The sequence below is a fragment of the Chiloscyllium punctatum genome, chromosome 34 (genome assembly GCF_047496795.1).
Source record: "Chiloscyllium punctatum isolate Juve2018m chromosome 34, sChiPun1.3, whole genome shotgun sequence".
NCBI lineage: Eukaryota > Metazoa > Chordata > Chondrichthyes > Orectolobiformes > Hemiscylliidae > Chiloscyllium > Chiloscyllium punctatum.
In genome coordinates, this window is record NC_092772.1 from 9,164,992 (window position 1) to 9,186,249 (window position 21,258).

The following is a 21,258-nucleotide window of genomic DNA, read 5'->3' on the forward strand; positions in this document are numbered from 1 at the left end:
CACCCACGATGTGTGTGGGGTTAGATTGCTGCTTGTGGGATCTCACTGTGCGTACGTGGTTATTACTGTTTGTAGCCTCAGGCCAACCGCTCTGTGGGGATGTCTGTGTATTTCAATGTCACTGTGATGGCCAGCAATTCATTCATTTACTCTGCAATAATTAAACTGAACCAGGGTCACATGGGAGATTGGGGAAGGCAGAGAGCTGTGGGATCTTGCTGTGCTTTTGGTGCCACTGTTGTATTTTATTTCAATTTGATTTGTTTTTATTTCTCAGTGTGTTCCCCCCCCCCCCCAACCCTGGGGGTGAGGAGGAGATTGGATCCAGGAGCTGAAGCTCAGGACGACGCAGAGACAGAGACTTAAATCACTTCTGCCGCAAGGAATCCACAGACACACACACAGACACAGACACACACACAGACACACACACAGACACACACACAGACACAGACACAGACACAGACACACACACAGACACACACACAGACACACACACACACACACACACACACAGACACAGACAAAGGTGATCTTTATATTTCAATGATGGAGATGCCAGTGTCGGACTGGGACAAAAGCTAGTGGTGTGTGACGTTTAACGTTATATATCGATATATAGAGACACGGGGGGGGGGGGTGGAGGGGCTTAACGTTATATATCGATATATATAGACACAGAGGGGAGGAGGGGATTATGTGTTTTTGGGGGGCATTTATTTGAGGGTCCTGCTGTATTTGGATGGAGAAAGAACACTGCAGTGGGGGGGACATACGTGGGGGGGACATGCGTGGGGGGGGGGAATGCGTGGGGGGGAATGCGTGGGGGGGGAATGCGTGGGGGGGAATGCGTGGGGGGGAATGCGTGGGGGGGAATGCGTGGGGGGGGAATGCGTGGGGGGGGAATGCGTGGGGGGGGAATGCGTGGGGGGGGAATGCGTGGGGGGGGAATGCGTGGGGGGGGAATGCGTGGGGGGGGGAATGCGTGGGGGGGGAATGCGTGGGGGGGAATGCGTGGGGGGGGATGCATGGGGGGGGAATGCGTGGGGGGGGATGCATGGGGGGGGAATGCGTGGGGGGGAATGCGTGGGGGGGAATGCGTGGGGTGGGAATGCGTGGGGGGGAGTGCGTGAGGGGGAATGCGTGGGGGGGAATGCGTGGGGGGGAATGCGTGGGGGGGAATGCGTGGGGGGGAATGCGTGGGGGGGAATGCGTGGGGGGGAATGCGTGGGGGGGAGTGCGTGGGGGGGAATGCGTGGGGGGGAATGCGTGGGGGGGGAATGCGTGGGGGGGAATGCGTGGGGGGGAATGCGTGGGGGGGGAATGCGTGGGGGGGGAATGCGTGGGGGGAATGGGGGGAAGAGGATAGACAGAGAGAGAGGAAAGAGAGAGAGAAAGAGGAGAGAGAGAGAGAGAAAGAGGAGAGAGAGAGAGAAAGAGGAGAGAGAGAAACAAAAAGGAGAGAGAGAGAGAAAAAGCAGAGAGAGAGAAAAAGCAGAGAGAGAGAGAAAGAGAGAGAATGAAAAAAGAAGAGAAAGAAAAAGAAGAGAGAAAGAAAAAGAAGAGAAAAAGAGGATAGAGGGAAAGAAAAAGAGGGGAGAGAGAGAAAGAAAAAGCGGGGAGAGACAGACAGACAGAGAGAGACAGACAGACAGAGAGAGACAGACAGACAGACAGAGAGAGAGACAGACAGAGAGAGAGAGAGAGACAGAGAGAGAGAGAGACAGACAGACAGAGAGAGACAGACAGAGAGAGAGAGAGACAGAGACAGAGAGACAGAGACAGAGACAGAGAGAGAAAATGGGAGAAAGGCAGAGAGACAAAGAAAGTGAGTCAGAAGGAGAGAACACAAGACAGACAGAAAGGTGGATGGAGAGATACAGAGTGAAGGGGGAATGTGAGGTGGAGAGAAAAGTGAGGCAAGGGGAGACATGGAGAGTGTAAGGAGCCCCATACTCACCATCCCCCCAACTGCTCTCAGCTCCATCTCCCCACGGTCTCTCTCTGTGTCCCATCAGGGACTAAGGCTGCATAAAGGGTTAACCCTGGGATTGAGATTCAAACACAACTCACACACACACTCACACTGACACTGACACTGACACTGAGAGACATAGAGACACTAACTCCCCAATACTCACCCCTGGGTACGCCACATGGCAAAAAGAATGATGGCTTCCTGAACCTGGTTTAAATAGCCTCAGGTCTGTCACTCAAACCCCCATCTCCTCCCAAATCCCAGCTGATCCAGTCAGCTCCCAGCTCCATTACCTGGAACCCACCTCCCCCAGGTATGGAACACACCAACTACCATCTTTGTGAGATTTCAGGGGGGTCTGGGAGGAAACAGCAGGTTAATGTGTTAGACCAGGGCTGACCCAGTCTGTTCCTGTATCTGATCACCCCCCCCCCACCCCAAACCACTCACTCAGCCCAGCCTGGGAATGCACACACAGACACAGACACAGAAGCTGCAGGTTCAAATCCTAAACAACCCCAGACACACACAACACAAAACCACACAAGTTTCCACATCAAACTGACACAAGATGTTTGTACAAGTTAACACACATTCTTTGGACAAATTCATCCAACTTTTTGGCCTGGCTGAGCACAGGCTTATTGCACAAATTAAGACAAGTGTAGTGTGCAGATTGATCCGACAGTTTTGCCCAAATGAACACAGGTTGATTCCACATGTTTACACAAGGTGTTTGCACAGACTGATGGAAATACCATGAACCAGAGAGCTCTGCTGAGTTTGAGTTTGATCAGAATGAGAGTACATCTTCTCCGGGTGAACACAGTCCCTTTCCTTTTCTGGGTTTAAGCATCGGTCCTGTCACATTTGGATGCTCCTGAACAAAAATGCTGCATTCCATTAATGTCCAGTTGAAGATCTCCGCTTTGAAATCTGCAATTCTATCCAAAAGCTGTTTGGTTTGGATTGCTACATAATGGCTCTTTTCTCCTTCTCATTACAGTGTGCTTTACCAAGATGTAAAATGTTGGGAACTTTATACTGCTTCTTGTCTTCAGTGCATACATTTAATGTAATTTTATTCTGATCTCTGTCCAGAATCTGCCTGACTGCCCTACGAGGAGTTTACAATAGTCTGCCCTTTAGTGGGCTCAGAGCACATTGCTGTGAGTCTGTCTGACTGCCCCATGGGGAGTTTACAATAGTCTGCCCTCTAGTGGGCTCCGAGCACATTGCTGTGAGTCTGTCTGACTGCTCCATGGGGAGTTTACAATAGTCTGCCCTCTAGTGGGCTCCGAGCACATTGCTGTGAGTCTGTCTGAATGCCCCATGGGGAGTTTACAATGGTCTGCCATCTGGTGGGTTTAGAGCAGACTTCAGAATCTTCACTGAAATTCCAGTGAAATTTTAAAAAAGATTCCTTTCTCTTTTTCATTCAATTATTTCTAAACTGTAGTCCCTATTCCCAGTCCAAACAAATCCAAACAACACTGAAGGGAAACAGGGATGGACATATACACTCCAGATTACTCTATCTTTCTATCTTGGTAGAAAATTTTATTTTATTTGGTTGAACTGTAAAAACATGTTGTTTCTTTGATTAATCATTTCTTAATGAGATTGAGGGAGGGTTTAACTGAAATGTAACTACTCTCTCTGACACACAAGGCAAATGTGCTGTTGCTGATGTTATCAGAGCCCATCAAATTGAGCAAAAGGTCTCAAGGGAGCAGATGTTTTGATACAGCTAGTTGTTGTGGTCTAGGATAATTCATATCAATTCCAATCCACAACAATATTTATGAAAAAGCATGAACATGTCCAAAACAAAACAGATTTAAATATAAACATGAACACTTCCCGTCCACAACAATATTTGTATTTATAAACAAACACTTCCCATACAAAAAAAATTCTAAATAAACTGAGACAGTTCGATGCACAGTAATATTTACGTGTAAACAGATCAGCTCCAATATTTGTGCATTGACGAATCGCTCTATACAACAATGTATATGGTATATTGTATGTACTGTGTAATACAAAACCTGAAATAGCTCAGCCATTGAATTGTGGATTTGCAGTGTTGCCCTCCCCTTCCATGAGGACCAGGACTTGGAGCTGAGTCTGTCTCTCTCCAGGTCAGCTTCTCCAACACAAAGACACACAACAACATCGGTCACTCTGCTGCTCGGCACGCTTTAATCAACATTTTTATTGGTTACAAATGGAAGTGATGGATACAGTCAGTGGGATGGTGCCTTTTCTCACTGGCCCCTGAGTTGTGAGAAACATTGAAATGTTTCCCTGTAACCCCCCTGTGGGATAAGGATGGACAACCCAGCGCTACCCTGAGTCTGTTACCATAGCGACAGGCTGGTCCATCGCTGAAACACTGAACTGAAATGAGAAAATCCCGGATGGATTGATTAATGAAGGAATTTGATGGATGGATGGATTTGGGTGAAGGGATATTTCAGCACATTCTTCAGCTGCTGCCTGAACTTAGTCTGGGTCACGGCATAAATCGCGGTGTTTGTGCAGCAACTAAGGAGCTGCAGCATGAAGCCAAATTCCTGCACAAAGTAATGGAGATACAGAGGGGTACCCACAATCCACCACATCCGGTACCATATAGAATACAGCATGAACATTGACCATAACAGGATGAAATTGGCCGAGATCACAAACAGTAAAATGATGGATTTTTTTCGGTTTCTCATTTCAGTGTCAGACTGCGCGTCCCCATTGGTGTGAGCGCGGAGTCTCCTGCGGGCTCTGCTGGTCACTAAAATGTGTCTGACGGTGAGAACATTGAGCACCAGAATCAGGAGAAATGGGACACACGGGGTTAGAATGTGGTGGAGGAACTCGATTGTGACCCAGACAATGGAGGATCGAACACCAACTGTTCCATCACAAAACCAGGGATTGTTCACCAGCCAATACCGAGCTGTGAGCATAAAATACCAGGAAATGTTCTTTAAACAGCTCAGCACAGTCACTGCTCCCAGAACCATAGCCGCCGTTTTCTCACTGCAATATTTACTTTTCAGCTTCTGGCAACAAATGGCCACAAACCGATCAAAGGTGAAAGTGACGGTGAACCAGACAGAGCAGTCAGTGGCTGCATAAAGCAGGACGGCGTGGATATTACACACGGGGACGGAGTACCTCAGGAAAGAAAACTGTTCCTCATAAACAATGGGAATGTGTCTCAGGATCAGGTCGAGGATAATGACCAGGAGATCCGCCGCTGCCATGGCCCCCAGGTAACGTCTGACACATGGAGACAATCCACAATCTTTATAAAGCAGGACGTAGATGGTCACTACGTTAACTGTGAGGAAAGAAAACAAACCTATTATCCATCAGCCTGAAGGCAAAGGGACCCGTTTGATCGGGGACCCAGTGAGATTTTCAAATGTGTCCCTGTATTCAGGGATTTATTAATATAATTGGAACTGGAATAACAAATGGGAAGGTCGGAATTACTGACAAAAATGTGACATAAACCACAAGAAACCCTCCCTCCCAAAACACACAGAGACACATCCATAAGGACAGATGGTTTCTAGAACATTCCCACACACTCGATCACTCGAGAGCAGACACAGGTCACTCCTTCCCAGTTCCTAATACGGAGGGTGGGAACGTTGCTGTCCTGAAGGATTCTCTCCCAGTTTCCTGAAGACAAATGGAGTTTGGGAATTTCTGTATTTTGGTCTAAATTGTGGTCGATCCTGTGTCGTGGAGAAATGTGAACGCAGGGAAAACGTATTCACCACTTTAACTGCCCGAGGGGCCTTCGAAACAGTGTCTCCTTCTCCCTGGAAAGGGATCTCTTCCCTCGGGATCTTATCGTTTGTTCAATTCACTGACGTCCGGCCGTTCACAAACAATGTCAGGGACAGAACGTTCCGGGGAATGTCAGTTACAGAATGTTGGGGACAGAACGTTCCGGGGAATGGCAGTTATAGAATGTCGGGGACAGAACGTTCCGGGGAATGGCAGTTATAGAATGTCGGGGACAGAACGTTCCGGGGAATGGCAGTTATAGAATGTCGGGGACGGAATGTTCTGGGGAACACCTTGACCTGTCAATCACCTTACCCCCATCCACCCCACCCTCCTCTCTGACCTATCACCTCTCCCCCTGTAAACCGGGAGCCATTCGCCCCCCACCCCTCCCAGCATGTAGGACTGTGTACATCACCCCAGTGCATTGATCGGTAAACCAGGAGCAGTTACCCTCCCAGCATGTAGGACTGTGTACCCCACCCCAGTGCATTGATCTGTAACACTGTGTGAGATCCCTGCCCAGTGTGGGGAAACTTGCAGCCCGTTCTGGAACTGACAGGATGTACAGCTCCCACTCATTTACAGCTCCATATCCCCATTGTTGCCCTGACAAAGGGGTGCTGTGGGTGTGAACATCACTGTCAGAGAGACCAGGCGGGGGAATCAGTTTAAATATCATGACATGGGAGGGGTTTGGGGTATAGACAGAGAGGGGGAGACTGAGAGACAGTGTCATGGAAGGATGTGTTCCCAGGTTGCAGAATGCTGAAATGCAGACACTTCGATACCATCCTGTAACATGAGCCTGTCTTCCCAGGAAAGATGGGAAAATGGGATATTTGAGCATTTGTTCTACAGCTTTGTAAATGGGAGTTGTTTCAACAGAATCTATGATTCACTGGGCTGAATCAAACAAAACACTGTCTCAGTGACATTTTCCCTTAGTCTGACAGAACGATTATCTGCACGATGCTGAGCTAGATTCCTGGTGCTATCGGATCAAACTCACCTCATTAACAACCCAGCCCACCCCATGGTGTCTCTCTCATTCAATACCAGCCCGATTCTCCCACCCATCATGGCTGGTGGTACTCACCATCTCCCGGTTGACCCTGGATATTCATTGTTCCCTGACACTGGGGCAATCTTTAAAAGGCCAATGAGCACATGGTTGCGCTTTCTCAGTTAGGAGCTGCCCTGCGCAGTTTACCCTGAGCATGGGGGATAAGGGGCAATTACACTGCGGTTTGCCGACAGGGGCACGGAGGTCCTGGTGGATGGGCTAGTACAGAGGGGGACCATTCTCTTCCCAGAGGGTCCACACCACCTGATCCACTGATCATGGTCTGAGCTCCCCACCCAGCTCAGTGCAGTATCTGGGGTCTGAGGAAATGCCCAGCAATACAGGACAAGCATCAATAACCTTCCCCACTCTGTCAGGATAAAGGTCACTGTATTCTGTCTGCTCCCTCACCCTCACCGTATAACAGGTAAAGCACCATCCCACCCTGCCGTGATCGCTCTCTCCCTCTCTCTCCCACTCTCTATCCCTCTCTCTCTCTCTCCCTCTCTCTCTCTCCCCCTGTCTTCCTCCTCCGTCCACTTTACTCCCCCACGTTAATAACACTGCATGGATACAACACTGTGGACTGATTCCCTCCAGACCCCTCACCATGTCCCCGTCCCCTTCACCTACACCAGCACTAACAGTAGGGCCACCCACTCCCACTCTCACTCCCTCCCTCCCTTTCTCCCATTCCAGGAGAAACAGTCTGGAATAGGTCAGAAAGAGCCAAGCAGGGTGGTGGAGTGCCCGATATCCGTTCCCTCACCCCCTGCCCCCGCTTTTGGGAAGGATCCTGGTACGAGTCGGAGAGGACCGGGACGCCTAGTGTGGAGATTCTGAAACATCCAAGTCCCAGCGACCGAGTAAAGAGCAATGTTCAGTGAAGGGCAATTCTCACTTTAAACCCACTGGCAGCTCCGTTTCCCCCTGGCACAACATAGAAGCCGTGGCCCTGATGCCATCTCTCTTTTGTGTCGAGCTGGTACAAATGGAATCCCCACGGTCTCGGTGGGCAGGAGGTGAGCTCACAACACATCGTCACCACCATCTCCCAGGAAGGGAGCACGGAGACTTCCTCCTACACCTCCTCCTGTAAACAGCTCAGATACTGAAACTAATGTGTGATATTTACTGCTCTCCCCACTTGTCCTGATATCTTCAATAATCTGTGCTCATATACACCCAGTGCTCTCTGCTCCTGTACCCCCTTTATAATGGTACAGCCTGTATTAAACTGCCTTTCAATGTTATTCCTACCACAGTCCATCACCTCACACTGTTCTGCATTGATCCCCATCTGCCTTATAACTGAACACTACACCAACGTGTCACTGTCCTGTTAGAGTTCCACACTGTCCTCCATAGACTTTACAATTCTTCCAGGTTCGGTGCCATCTACAAACATTGAGATTGTTATAGTGTCACAGTCCCCATGAAACAACTGAAATCCTGCCCCACACACACAAGTCTGAGGAAGTGAAATACTGATATATTCCCACGGACAGAGTCGAAAAATGACATACTGTCAATGGAGCAACAGAAGTCCTGACACATACGAGACAGAGTAGATGAAATATTGACAAACCACAGAGCAAGAGAAATCCGGTTAGGTCCCACTTATCCACTTCATCAGGGTTTAATGTGATGAAGTTGAAAGTGTGTACTGTACTTTCAAGAGAGGGAATGCTGTTCTGAACTGAGATCTTACCAGCTCCTGTGATATGAGAGGAAGGCAGACCCAGAAACAGTATATTGCTGAAGAGCTGGAGTCGGGTAATAAGCAGTTAAGAGAAAGGGGGTCCCTGAGTTGTGAATAGTTGATGTAAAGTGTTCACTTTCAGAGTGAAAAAATAAATTGATGTTTTTATTTAAACAGTGGAAGTTGGCGGATCTGTCCCTCATATTTTAACAGTTTACGAGGCGAATTGGGCATTTCTTTGTGTCATTTAAGTTACCAGATGAGCTTCACGCCATATCCTCACCATCCCCGTGTGTGTATCTGTGCACCTCCACACACATCATTTATTTCATCCGCTGAACCCGATGTGGCCTCCTCTATATTGGGGAGACAGGCCGCCTACTTGTGGAACGTTTCAGAGAACACCTCTGGGACACCCGGACCAACCAACCCAACCACCCCGTGGCTCAACACTTCAACTCCCCCTCCCACTCCAACAAGGACCTTGGACTCCTCCATCGCCAGACCATGGCAACACGACGGTTGGAGGAAGAGCGCCTCATCTTTTGCCTGGGAACCCTCCAACCACAAGGGATGAACTCAAAATTCTCCAGTTTCCTCATTTCCCCTCCCCCCACCTTGTCTCAGTCAAATCCCTCGAACTCAGCACCACCTTCTTCCTGACCTCTCCGCCCCCACCCCACTCCAGCCTATCACCCTCACCTTGACCTCCCTCCACCTATTGCATTCCCAATGCCCCCCCCCCAAGTCCCTCCTCCCTACCTTTTATCTTAGCCTGCTGGACACACTTTCCTCATTCCTGAAGAAAGGCTTATGCCCGAAACGTCGTCCTCCGAAACGTGAGGACTGCAGATGCTGCCTGACCTGCTGCGCTTTTCCAGCAACACATTTTCAGCTCTGATCTCCAGCATCTGCAGTCCTCACTTTCTCCTCGGGTAATAAGCAGTTAAGTGAAAGAGGGTCCCAGAGTTGTGAATTTTTGATGTAAAGTGTTCACTTTCAGAGTGAAAAAAATAAATTGATGATTTTATTTAAACAGTGGAATTTGGGAGTTCTCTGACCCTCATATTTTAACAGTTTACGAGGCAAATTGAGCATTTCTTTATGTTTCATTTAACTTACCAGATGAGCTTCACGCCATGTCCTAACAATTCATGTCAGTGTATGTGTGTGTCTCTGTGTGGGGCAGGTCTGGCAGTCTCTGTGGTGCTTAAAGTGATGCAATGCCACCCTCTGCTGGCCTCCCCACGCCACTGCAAGGCATTAGCAAACAGGGATTCATTCAGACGGAGGGAGGGAGAGAGCAGCTGCTCACAGCACCATCCAAACTGATGTCTTATCCATGGACTGATCTAAATGTCCTTTAAACGTTGTAACTGTCCCTGCTTTCACCACTTGCTCTGCAAGTTCATTCCACACGCAAGACAGATTCTGTCTAAAATAATTAACTCTTATGGCTTTTGTAAATCTTTTTCCTCGCCCCTTAAAATATCCCTCAGTTTTGAATTCCCAACTCTAGGGAAAAGACATCAGCCCTTCAGCTTATCTGTACCCCTCATTATTTTGTAAACTTCTGTGAAGTTACCCCTTAACCTCATCCTCTCCAGTGAAAAAAGTCCCAGCATACCCAGCCTCTCCTTATCGCTCACTCCCTGCAGTCCCGACAACATCCAAGTTCATCTGTTCTCAATCCTCTCCAGCATAATAATATCAAGGTCAATAATATCAAAGTATTTTCTAAGGGTATTTTCTAAGGGTAGGGGAGACTAAAACTAGAGGGCATAGGTTTAAGGTGAGAGGGGAAACATTAAAGCGACCTAAAGGGCAGCTTTGTCACCCAGAGGGTGGTGTGCCTATGGAATGAGCGGGCAGGATGACCAGACTGGACACAGTATTCCAGAAGAGGTCTCACCAATGTCCTGTACAACATGAACATGACATCCCCATTCCGATACTCAAAGGGTCTGACCAATGAAGACAAGTGTGTTAAACACCTTCTTAACCACGCTATCTATATGAAATGCAAATGTTAAAGGACTATACCTGACGGCCTAGGTCTCTGTTCTACAACACTGCCAAAGGCTCTACTTTTAATTGTATAGGTCCTGCTGTTGTTTAATTTACCAATTAATTTACCTCGCATTAATCCAAACTAAACTCCATCTGCCACCCCTTAGCCCAGTGAGTGATATTACTGCCACCTCACCCTCCCCCTTCAATTTTAAAACACCAATTCGTCTCCAGGAGGCCTGCACACTCCGGCCTTGATTTTCACAAAGACCCTGAGCTTGGTTTGCCTTGTGTGGTTAGGGGGAGGAGAGACAGATTGCTGACACAGTCAGTGGGGAGGAGAGGCTGGACAGTCATCACCGGTCAGGAAGAGGGGAGTCACACGTTAGAGTTGGGTAAGAGTGATCGGTGTTTTGTCACCAGAAATTAAGCTCTTCCTTCGTCTCTGCTGTTCAGTAATAACTATCCATTTGAGACCCTTCATTGGGCAGAGTGTGTCTGCAGGATTTCTTTCCAAAATATTGCAGACTACAGATAATAGCGATTAATCAATGGCATAGCACGTCACTCAATATCCTACAGTTGAGACAAATATCTTGCATTTGTTTAACAATACAAAGGGTTTTGTGTAGTTCAGTAATGGGAACCTGATTTTAATAAATCCACACCGAACTGAAAGTGGGCACTAAAATATGACCCAAAATCTGGGTATAGTGGTGTAGTGGGTAGTATCCCTGTCTCTGAACCAGAACTCTGGATTTGATTCCAATTCCTGCGCTTGTGTGGTAGTGTTCCGAGCTCTGAACTATAAGGCCTGGATTTAAGTCCTGCCTGTTACAGAGGTATGTCCCAGCATGTCAGAACAGGCTGATGAGCAAACACACAGGAGAATACTGTTACAGCTTTATGGGTATTGCTAAGTGATGCTAGTGTTCCTACCTCTGGGCACAAAGGTCTCGGTGTAAATCCCACAGAAGTTTCTCATGATACATCTGAACAAACTGAGTAAAATGGATTTAGAATTGTGACTTGATCGATAAGGGAGTGGTGTCAGTATTGAATTTCAGAATTTAGGCCCGGGATGACTGAAAGTACAGCTATTCGTGTTGATTGGAGTCACATTTCGCGGCAGTAGTGGTTTATAAAATCAAAATGGCCATGGATAGGGTGAGTAGTCAGGGTTTGTCCCCAGGTTAGGGGCGTCCAAAACTAGAGGGCATTGTTTGAAAGTGAGAGGGGAAAGATTTTGATGAGGCCTAAAGGGCACCTTTTCACACAGAGGGTGGTGTGCGTATGGAATGAGCTGCCACAGGAAGTGGTGGAGGCTGGTACAACTACAGCATGTAAAAGGCATCTGGGTACTGACAGACCTGCCGAGCTTTTCCAGAAATTTCTGCATTTGTTAAAAACTGCAGTCATTTTAACACAGGTATTCTGAATAAATTAAATATTTTATTTTTTAATGACGCAGGGCCATGTAAACATATTTCAAATCAGTCGAGACCATTTCCTGCTCAGGGTATGGCTCTGTGTATGACAGCAGCAATGATACACCTACATGGAACAGAGAATGTGATGGAGACATAGTTTGGACAATGCACAAGGAGACCTCACATGGTCCAGTTTGGGAGAGGATGACATTACTGTGTGATTCAACTCAGAGAGGGAGAAAATGTAACATGCCTGAGAAGGAACGGCCTATTGCACTCTCTCTCCTTCATTGTTCCTCATCACAGCAATGTGTGCAATCTAAAAAATAAATTCTACAGTCATCGTTACTTTTATAGAATCACTGTAGTGTTGAAACAGGCCCTTCGGCCCAACAAGTCCATACCAACCTTCCCAACCCATTTCCCTATATTTGCCCCTGACTAATGCACCTAACCTAGAATTCCTTGAACACTACGGACAATTTAGCATTACCAATCCACCGAACCTACACAGTTTGTGGGAGGAAACTAGATCACCCATTAAAAGCTCACACAGATAAGGGGAGAGTGTGCAAACTCCACACAGACAGTCAACCAAGGCTGGAATCGAACCCAAGCCCCTGGTGCTGTGAAGCAGCAGTGCTCACCACCGTGCTGACCACCGTGCTACCATTTGGGTGATCCTGCCCAGAATTCACTGGAATCTCCTCAGTGCCTCAAGCAAAGGGAATTCAGCCAAATCCAACTCTCCCAGGATGAAATCCCATTGTTAGCAGCTGTGTGCGTACAATATCTTCAGAAGCAGAATAACGTTTTGGACAATCTCAATTTTTACTATTGTCATGAGTTCCAATAATATCTGGACAAAGTTATTTCAAATTAAATTGCAGAAATTTTGTTAATCTGTGTGTGTGTGTGTTTGCATGTGTGTGTTTGTGTCTGTGTATGCGTGCGTTTGATTGTGTGTTTGTGTGTGTGTGTTTAGAAAGGGAAATATTAGACCATAAGACATAGGAGTGGAAGTAAGGCCATTCGGCCCATCGAGTCCACTCTGCCATTTAATCATGGGAAATGGGCATTTCAACTCCACTTACCCGCATTCTCCCCGTAGTCCTTAATTCCTTGTGACATCAAGAATTTATCAATCTCTCCCTTGAAGACATTTAGCGTCCCGGCCTCCACTGCACTCTGTGGTAATGAATTCCACAGGCCCACCACTCTCTGGCTGAAGATATGTCTCCGCATTTCTGTTCGGAATTGACCCCTTCTAATTCTAAGGCGTAACGGAAACAATTTCTTAGCGTCCACCCTTTCCAAGCCATTGATTATATAATTGCAATACCCAAACAGTTTGCCATTCATCTTTCCACCATAGTTTGAGTAACATTGCTCGGGATCATAAACGTGTTGTTTTAGCAGATTAAAGAAACTAGCCTGACTTGTTCCTAAAACTGACCCTGACCCAATCTGAGACCGATATTATCGGCCATATCACTAATCTGGTTACATTTAATATTTGTTGTGAGCAGTGGGGGTGTGGGACTAGAAAAGGAAACAGTGACCCCAAAAAGCCGGGGAACTATAGACTGGTGAGCCTGATGTCAGTGGTGGGTAAGTTGTAGGAGGGGGTTCTGAGGGATAGCATTTACATACATTTGGGAAGGCAAGGGCTGATCGGAGTCGACAACTTGGTTTCTGCATGGGAAATCATGCCTCATTAATTCGATTGAGTTTTTTGAAGAGGTGACAAAGAAGATTGATGAAGCCATGTTTGGTAGACGTTGTCTATATGGACTTCAGCAAGGTGTTCATTTAAAGAACAAAGAGCAAAGAAAATTTACAGCACAGGAACAGGCCTTTCGCCCTCCAAGACTGAGCCAATCCAAACGTAATGTCTAAATCAGTCGCCCAATTCCTAAGCATATGTATCCCAGTACTCCCCACATACTCATGCATCTGTCCAGACACATCTTAAATGAATCTACCGTGCCTGCCTCTACCACCTCTGCTGGCAACACGTTCCAAATGCCCACCACTCTCTGTGTGAAGTACTTACCATGTGTATCCCCCTTAAACATTCCAACTCTCACTTTGAAAGCATGACCTCTCGTTATGGATCCTTCACCCTGGGAAAAAGCCCCTCTCTATCCACCCTGTCTATACCCTTCAATCAGGTCCCCCCTCAATCTCCTTTTATCTAGTGAAAATAAACCGAACTCACTCAGCCTCTCTTCATAGCTGGTATTTCATTCTGATTGTTAGACAGATGAGTAAGGTTTGGTCACAACGGATACAGAGGAAGCTAGTCACAATTGCCTTGAAGGAAGAGGAATATTTTTCAGACAGGAGGCTTGTGAGCAGCAGTGTGCTGTAAGAATCAGTACTGAGTTCACTGCATTTCATCATTTATGTAAAGGATTTAGATGTGAATATTGGGGCCATAGTTAGTAAGTTTACAGATGACATCAGAAAGGTGGTGTAGTAGATTCTCTCAGAGTACAACAAGACCGCTATTAAGATGGGACAAAGGGGCAAGGAGTGACAGATGAAGTTTAATGTAGATAAATACGAAGTTTTGTATTTTGTGAACGCACACCAGGGCAGGAATTATACACTTAATGATAAGGTCCTGGGGCGTGTTGTAGAACAAAGGGGTACTGCAGGTATATTGTTCCTTGAATGTGGACTCGCAGGTAGACAGAGTGGTGCAGAACACATTTGTCACATTTGTCTTAATCAGTCAGAGCATTGAGTATAGGAATTGTGGTGGGATGTTGTATCTGTACAGGATGTTGTGAGGCCACTTTAAGAATACTGCGTACAACTCGGTTTTCTGCAGAAATAACTTACCCGGATGTTCCAGGACTGGAGGCTTGAGCTTTAGTGAGAGGTTGATTAGGTTGAGGTGCTTTCTCCTGGAGTGTCAGAGGCTGAAGGGTGACATTATAGAGGTTTATAAAACCATCAGGGGCATGGATATTCTGAACAGCCACGTTCTGCTCTCCAGGGTAGGGGAGTCCAGAACAAGAGGGCATAGGTTGGAGGGGAGAGGGAGAATGATTTAGAAGGGACCTGAAGGTAAATGTTTCACACAGAGAGTGGTGTGTGTACAGAAAGTGCTGTCAGAGGAAGTGCTGAAGGCGGTTACAATCGCACATTTAAAAAGTATCTGAAAGAGGAGAGATATTTACCAAATGCTGGCAAATGGGACTGGATCAGATTTGATATCTGATCGGAGTGAACAGATTGGACGAACGGGTCTGTTTCCATTCTGAATGACTCTCTGATTCTATAAGAGGGATGTTGAATAATTCTGAAAGGACATTTCAAGTGGGAATTCTCTTCACTGGAAGTTTATTGTGCCTCTATGTTCACATTGATTGAAAGCTGCATTAGTTAAATATTTGACAGAGAAGTGAGTCATGCAGAATGGGACGCAGACAGGAAAGTGGGGCTGAGACCCCAACCTGATCAGCTCAGTGCCTGGTGGAGAAGGCTCAAAGTATCTAATGACCCACTCCTGCTCCTCAGTCCCATGTTTCTGTGTTCCATTCAGCCCCTCATACCTGCTAGACAGGGACAGTTGGAGGCCACTTACTCCTATAATCTGGTGCACAGAAACAGAGGAGACCATTCAGCCTCTCAATACTGTCCCACACGGTTTGAAGTGATTTGGGAAAAGTAATTGGAAAATCCAGGCACAGGTATGAAAGAGGCCCCTCATCTCTCTTCACAGAGCTTCCCCTCTCTGCAACTTGTGCTTCAGTTGTTCGTCATGTTGTAGACCCAGATTTACTGTTAATACAGCCCCCATACCTCAACTAGAGTTGGATCACAAAATCCTCTGGTGTCCCTGACTGCAATATTCAGTAATTGCACATTCATGAAAAAAGCACCCACTAACATTCCAATAACAGAATGGGAGAACATCAGAAACAGGGCATGTTGTTCACACCCCAAGCCTGCCTTGCCCTTCACTAAGATCGTGACTGATCTGCTCTCGGTCTCAAATCCTCTTTAAAACCCAATTCCTCATAGCCCTCAACTCTCTGTCAGGTCAATATCCATCTACCTCCTCTTCAAATACTTTCAGTCATCTAGCTTCCCGAACACTCTTGAGAAGAGAAATCCTGACATTCAATCCCACCTGTTTGAAGAAAACACTTGCTGCTCCTATATCATGGTTTATTGATGTGAACAAAAGAGGTTGAGACAAGGGTTCAGGTAAAAATGACTTCTGTTGACATCAAGGAGCTTAACAAAACTGGATATAATGGGAATCAGAGTAACCTCTCCAGTGTTTGGGGTCAAACATGGCACAAAGGAAGATGTTCATCATCTCAGTCCTGGGTCACCTCTGTGGGAGATCCTCAGGGTAGCTTCCTCTTCACAAACAGCTTCAGCTGCTTCATCAATGTCTCCCCACTCCCACCTTCCCCACCATAAGATCAGAAGTGGGAATGGTCACCGAAGATGCCACAATGTTCAGAACATTTTGTTCCCCCCTCAGCTCCTGAGCTGGTCTGTGTCCATGTGCAGCAAGACCCAGACTCCATTGAGACTTGTGCTGTTAAATGGTCCGTAACATTCATCTACCAGCAGTGCCTGACACTGCACATTGCCACAGTAAAACAAGAGTTCATTCAGCAACTCACGCTAGTTTCACAGGAATATGAGGAAGTCGTTCAGCCCATTGACGCTATTGGAGAAGAACAGGGACAGCCCATTCAGTGCCTCCAGCCTATTACTCAGGAAGAGAAGGAGTCTAGTGTGATGGGCCACACCAGAGCCCCTCGAAAATATTTGAAGGCGGTCACCTAGACTATATATTTTTTTATTTTAAAGGGAATATATAGTGACTGTTCCAGATGCAATGTGACAGGTCAAACTACTCGGTGTGAAGCTAAACGCTATTTATTGAAACGGGAAAGATAAAATGAAAGCAAAGAAAGAGGAATTTAGAAAATCTTAATTCCATTAGACAAGTTAACAGAATAACAAATCTAGGAACTATTACTAATGAACTGTACCCATATAGGAAAATCCCAAAAACACAGCCCCTTTCAGAAAGGAAAATTCAGACACAGATTGCCACAAACATTTCTCTAATCCGGGAATTAAAAACAGCACCAAGAGAAAATTCAGAGAGAGTAGCACCCAGGAGATAGTCACTGAAGATTCCAACTCTGTGCAGACCCCAATAGTTTCTGATACTACTGAGAAACCAAAACCCAGAGATCGTAATTTGTGAGAGCTGCCCACACCCATTCAGGCTGCATTAAAATAAACCCAAGACCTCCATAGTTGTTTACTCAGTGGTCTTAACTAACCAGTTTGGTAACGATCATTCAATCTCTCTCTGAAAAGAAACCAGGACAAAATAACCTCTCAAAGCCTGCAACATCATCACACTTGTCAGTACATTGAGCTGTCAAACAGGAACCAGGGGTAACCCAATCAGGCCCTTGGTCCTGTCCAATCGCAAGAGGAAGAAGCCATTCAGACCCTTGAGTCTCTTACACAGGAACAGGAGGAGGCCATTCAGCCCCGAAAGCCACTTCCACAGCAACAGGATGAGGCCATTCAGCTCCTTCAGTCTCTTAAACAGGAACAGGAGGAGGCCATTCCCCCCTCAACGCACTTGCAAAGGGACAGAATGAGGTAATTGATGCTGATTCCTGATGAAAGGCTTATGCCCAAAACGTGGATTCTCCTGCTCCTCGGAGCTGCCTGACCACCTGTGCTTTTCCAGCAATCTACTGTCTACTACAATCTCCAGCATCGGCAGTCCTCACTGTCTCCAGATTGATGCTCCAATATGATGAACAAGTGGAGCAGTTGCACATTAGTGCACAGACAGACTGCTCCACGTTGTTCCTCCTGGCTCCGTTGCTCATGATAAACACGTGGGACTTTAACGTGGTTTTCTAGTGGTGAGGAGGGAAGCCATATGTCTTGTGTGAAGTCTCAAGAAGCCACCTTCCATCTCCGAGAAGCCAGCCTGGTGTTCTCTATGTAGGGTGGAAGCTGGTGGGAATGGTTACCTGTTTCAGATCGAAGGTATTATGGCTGATGTTGGGGATTGTGAACAACATGGCGTTCAGTACGGGTTCACATGCCAACAGCACAATAACATGGGGAGAGTTAATTTAGGCATATAAATTATTAGGAAAGTCACTTCAGACTGATGAATCGTCTCTCTGTGTTCAAATAATGCTGATCTTTCTCATGTTGATCTTGTTGAGTGCCTGTCTTGTGCAGTGTATCGTGTATGCCTTACTCTGTCCAAGTCTATTTCCACCCTATGATCTGTCTGGCCATGCTTACTATGATCTGCCTCCACTGCTCATAAATAAAGTGTTTCCCTGTACTGAGGTACACGTGACAATAAATCAGATCAATCAATCCTGAGTAAAGTGTGGAATTTCTCACCCTATCAATGTGTCTTTTGGAAATATACCTGCTACACCTCGTGTTTCAGCATCACCATTTCAGATTTTACAGCTCTGCAGATTAAACTCTCAGGTCCTTCACTCTACCCTCATGATACTGCCATCTGTATCTGTGGTAAGGAGATCATTCCTTACAAAGGAGATCAAATCTGTAGAGGGCGCCCCAAATGCTCTCTCAGCAAGGCTCTACAACAGCAGGAGGTTGGCTTTACTCATGTACTCGAATCATCTTACAATGAAGGACAGCATACCATTGTCTGCACCCACTACGTACACAGGGTGTCATTCGGAGCAGTCAGCATAGATTTGTGAGTGGGAGATCATGCTTCCCAAATTTGTTAGAGTTCTTTGATGAAGTGACCAAGAAGGTTTACGAGGACAGAGCTGTAAATTTAGTCTCTATGGATTTCAGTAAGGCCTTTGATAAGGTTCCACATGGCAGGCTGCTCTGGAAGGTTCCATCACGTGGAATTCTGGGTGAACTGTCCAATCGGATACACAGTTGGGTTGATGGTCGGAAGCAGAGGGTTTAGTGGAAGGATGATGGTCAGCCTGAAGGCTGTGTCCATTGCTGTTTGTTATCTATGATTTGGTTGAGAATGTACAGGGCATGATTAGTAAGTTTGCAGATGATACTAAAATAAGTGGTAGCGTGATCAGTGAGGAAGTTTATCAGAAATTGCAGCAGGACCTTAATCAGGTGGGGAAGTGGGCCGAGAAATGATAAATGGAATTTAATATAGAAGCGTGAGGTCTTGCATTTTGGAAACTCAAATCAAGCTAGGAGTTTCACGGTGAATGGCAGGGTCTTAAGGGGTGCAGTGGGCAGAGAGACCTTGGTTTTCACGGGCACGGTTCCCTGAGAGTGGAGTCACAGGTAGACAGGGCAGTGAATAAGGCTTTTGGCACATTGGCCTTCATTAGGCAGGACATTGAGGATAGAAGTTGGGAAGTTATGTTGCAGTTAAACAGGACTTCGGTAATGCCACACTTGGAGTATTATATTCAGTTTTTATAACCTTGTTATAGGGAGGATGTTATGAAATTAGAAAGAGTGCAGAAGAAATTTACAAAGACGTTGCCAGGACCCAATGGTCTAAGTTATAGGGAGAGGTTGGACAAGCTAGGACCTTTTCTTTAGCGTGTAAGAGACTGAGGGAGTCCTTATAGAGCTGTATAAAATCATGAGGGGTATGGATCGGGTTAATGCTCTCAGTCTTTTTCCAAGTTGTACAGAATCGAGGAGTAGAGGGGATCAGTTTAAGGTTAGAGGGGAAGGAATAAAAGGGAACCTGAGCGGCCACATCTTTACACAGAGGGCTGGTACATTGATGAGCTGCCAGCAGATGTGGTTGGTGGTGGGGCGGTGGGTGGGGGGGGGGGGGGGTGAACATTAACATCATTTCAACATTTGGATAAATATGTGGAAAAGAAAGGACTGGAAGGATATGGGCCAACTGCAGGGAAATAGGGCTAACGTGGATGGACATTTACAAGGTGAAGATGAACCACTCTGTTAATTAAAACCAAACACCCAGAAAAGCTCACCTCACCTCGTAATCTGTTTAAATATGAGTGACACCGATCTCCTGTATTCCACTATTTAAACAAAAATTAACAAGTTTGTTTCTTAACTTTAATAGTGAACACTAAACAACAACTATTGACAAATACAAGCCCCTCTTTTCTTAGCTACTTAATATCTGACTCCAACTCTGTAAATATATGCTGTTCCAACAGCCCACATATAAAACATTACAATCTCAAGAGCACACAGTCTCCATCTTCCCCGCTGTGTTCACTCTTCCAGCTGCTGATCTCCCTGGGTCATTTTTTTTATTGCAAGTAGGTTTACATGAACATGTGTCTTTGATAGAGAGTGTTTGTGATGGCCAGTTAGCACTCCTGCTCTACAGCAGTTACTCTGCTGTTGGATGGCAGTAGCTCTCCCACCAGTGTTCAAAATGCTGGGTATGTATACTCCCCATGATATAGTAATTCTCATAATTTGGTTGTTTACCAGGTGTCCAAACAAAAATATTCAAATTCCATTGGCTTCTGGTTTACTGAGCGTTATTTAAACTGTTTGGTTGCATTTGAATGGCTATCAAAACAGCAACCAAAACTCAGGTATCCAGTTCTCAGCTCATGGTGACATGTGGAACAGTTTGACCTTTAGCTGGCATCTGTGGCTTTAATTTCTATTCGGCAAAACCCGTTCTGTTTTAAAGTACTCTACATTTTTTTGGCTTCACAACATCTCCCCGCTTCAGAAAATAAAGTGAACTAGCAGAATGAAAAGATGACTACATTTCTTTTCCTCTAATTTTAAATCCCAACTTTATGAAATACAAAAGTATTTATCTCAGTTATATCATTCATATTAATTCTTCACACCATTATAACACTGGAATAACACTAAATCTTATCTACACATTTTCCTTTAAATCCGCGATAACACATCTGCTATCACATTGTTGGAGCCGCAGCATGTACCTTTTGTAAGTTTAAAGTCAGGAAGGTAAGACTCCAATGAAATAGTCTCATATTCTGGTCTTTAACTATTCCAAAAAATGCGAGAGGTTTGTCATTGTCCAAAACCATCTCCGACAATTTGTTTGTCATATACACGTTAAAATATTGTCAGGCCAGTGCGAAACATAATCATTCTTGTTCAATAATGTAGATTTTGTATCTTTGTTCTGGTGGATATTGAGTTTTTTCGACAAGTAGCCAAATAGCCATTCAGTTCCATAATCATCTTTCTGTATCAATACATCTCCGACCCCGATATCCTGAGCATCAAACACAATTTTCAA